We start from the raw sequence: 2,925 nt of genomic DNA on the forward strand, positions 1-2,925 counted from the left end.
TAGACAGTTTCAGAGAGAGCCGCATAGGAAATAATTGTCTCACTATCTGAATGAGACAGTGTGAACTGACTCCATTCTTGGCACCTCCTAAAACTCAACCCCTGCCACGGTCCTCATTCCACGCTTTGGGGAACATGGAACCTGGAGAATTTGATAGGGCTTAGTGTGGTGTGACTGCTCCCCCAGTGAGCCTGGCGCTTGGGGCCGCTCTAGCTCCTAATGGGTCTTTGTGCGAATTGAGAAAAGGCTCTCTCTCTGGGCGGAGGTGGCACCCTATTTTCTGGGTCCTACCTTCCTGTATCATCCTGCCCCCAGGCTTCCAGGGCCCATGGGTCATATCTTAATCTCAGCATTTATCCGCATCCTGTTTGCATCACTGTGAGTTTTGTCCGAGCCTGTCTTCCTCACCTGACTTAGAACTCCCCACCGTGGGGACTGTCCTGTTCGAATGTGTGTCTTCCATCATTCAATAGAGTAACCTGCATATGACTGCCTTTCAGGAAATATTTGTGGACTCTAACAGAGTAGGTGATTAATCAAACTCCAAATAGCCAACATTTGCTCTTGTCTAGACTAATAATACCAAAAAATTCATCTGCCTTCTCGGCCTGGCTTTTCCTGAAATTTTTCCAGCACCGGGTGGGTAGGTGGATACTCCTATCTCTCACATCCTTTAGAAGAATTTTGTCTTCCTGACTCCTTTTCTCTGTCTGGCCCAGCCCGCAGGGAGTTTCAGTTAGAATGCTTGGTGTTGAAAGTAACAGGAAAACTCAGGTCTAACTGGTTGTATCATGGGGGAGTTTACTGAGTTATACAGTTTTATTGAGCTATACAGGTAGTGTTAGCATCAGGTGAGGCTTGGTCCATCAGCTCCAAAGATGTTACAAGAACTTGCTTCTCTCCATCTCTCTCATCTGACTTTTATGTTGTGAGTTTCACCTCAGGCTTCTCGCAAAAGCCTCCCCTGACCCCCACCTTGAGCAGCTCCGGGCTATCGTTTCCTGGTAGTAAAATGGCTGCCTTCATTCTAATTTTATACCAATTTAGGGGAACAATGAAGATCTCTTTCAGGTGTCTGTGTGAGAGAAGGAAGACCTTGTTTTCCCAGAAACACTGGGAATATTCTCATGTCTCCTTGGCTCTGACTGGGTTACCTGACCATCTCTGAACCAATAGCCACACCCAGGAGGTGGGGATATGATAAGTGGCCAATCAAGTCTGTTGTAAGTGTGGCATCAACTCACCAATCATAGGCTGATACGTGGGAGGGATGTTCCCAAGAGGAGTTCGGAGGACTGTTTCCAGAAGGAAGAAGGGGTTAGATGCTGGGAGCCAACCTTAGATGTCCTGAAAATGGGGGCGGTGAGCCAACCAAGGCAGCCACTGTGGGACTCGTTGAACTTTTATAACAGCATCTCTTCCTCCCCAGAATGCAGTCGGGTGGGACTACAGGCTGAGGCCAATCTGTGAATCCACTTGCTGCTGGGGTCCAGAAAAAAAAAACAGTAATCGTGTGGTACCCACCTCCAAGCTCCCCACAAAGACATAGAAGGTTAGGACTGGAGGACTCACCAAGGGTCCACGGACAGATGTCAGGAGGCACAGGAATCCCCAAAATCACTTGCCAAATCCATGGCGTCCTGTGTGTGCACATTATGTGCAGAGGATCCACAACTTAATGAAGTCTCACAGGGGTCTGCAGCCTGAATGTTTGCTGAGACAGGTAGCAACGTGCTCAAGATTGAACTGGTTATATCATGGTTATATCATGGTTATATCAAGAGCTAGAGGCAGAAGAACCAGGTCTCCCAACTCCTGGTGTCTAGGAGGGAAATCACTGCCAACGTTCTCATTGTGTGCGAGGGAGACCACACACCTCCTCTCATTTAATTGAATCCTCGCATGTGCCTAGGACACAGCCACCATCCCCATTTTGCAGATGAGAGAATCCATGATTTGCTCAAGGTCATAAGTGACACAGTGGGTTCAAGCCCATGTCTGACTCCACAGAGCCCTTCTTCGCAGCACACTGAGCTGCTTTATTTTATCGCTGTCATTCCTTAGAGACACCCAGTTATGTGAGATCAGCTGACGGGTCACAAAACTGCCAGGCTACAGCCTCTGAAGGGAGTCCATTTTTGCTGTGCCTCTAAGGATGCTCTCTGGTGCTGCCAGGCACCTGGCTTGGCTTCCTTTGAGCCCGGCAATTCTCAGTATGCTGTGTCACTTTTCAGGGCTTAAGTCACTCAATCTGGAATGGGACTAAGAACTCTGCCCTTCCAAGGCTGTTTGGTGGATCCCCATGGGTCCTCATTGTGACAATTCTATGTACATGGCCAGGCCCGATTCAAGTGAGAGGCTGTCCTTGGTCTTGACGGACTCCAGCATCTTTTAGAGGTTATCTGGTTGCTCATCAGAACCTCCGCTTCTCCCGGCATGGGCACGATTTCCCCACGGCCCACGGAGGAGGCAGGAGAATCATTCTGAGTGACAGCATGGCTCAGGAAAGCCAGCTCACATGCCAGATGTTTTGCATATATGATCACCCTCTAACCCCTCAGCACCACCAGACAGGTGCCATGTACAACCCCATTCTGCAGGCCAGGAAATAGAAGCCCCAGGGGGTGAAGTCACTTGGTCCAGGTGTCAGCATTGGCAGGGTTGGGATTTGAACCCAGGTGTGTCTGAGGCCAAAGCTGATGCATCTCCCCCTGCCTTTGCTCACTATGAGTCAGAGGGCAAAGTCTTCTGCTGTTTAATTGAGGCACTTGGGATGGCTGCATGGCTGGCATGACCGTCATTTAATTTAGACTTGTTCCTTACTAGCTCAACAAGGAGGTGCCAGGGGCCATGGCCTGGTTAGGGACAGCCTGGCCTGGCCTCGTTGCTTCTCCCTCGCTTCTAGCCTGCCTCCTCCCTTCTGAG

The sequence above is a fragment of the Pteropus vampyrus genome, unplaced genomic scaffold (genome assembly GCF_000151845.1).
Source record: "Pteropus vampyrus isolate Shadow unplaced genomic scaffold, Pvam_2.0 Scaffold74, whole genome shotgun sequence".
NCBI lineage: Eukaryota > Metazoa > Chordata > Mammalia > Chiroptera > Pteropodidae > Pteropus > Pteropus vampyrus.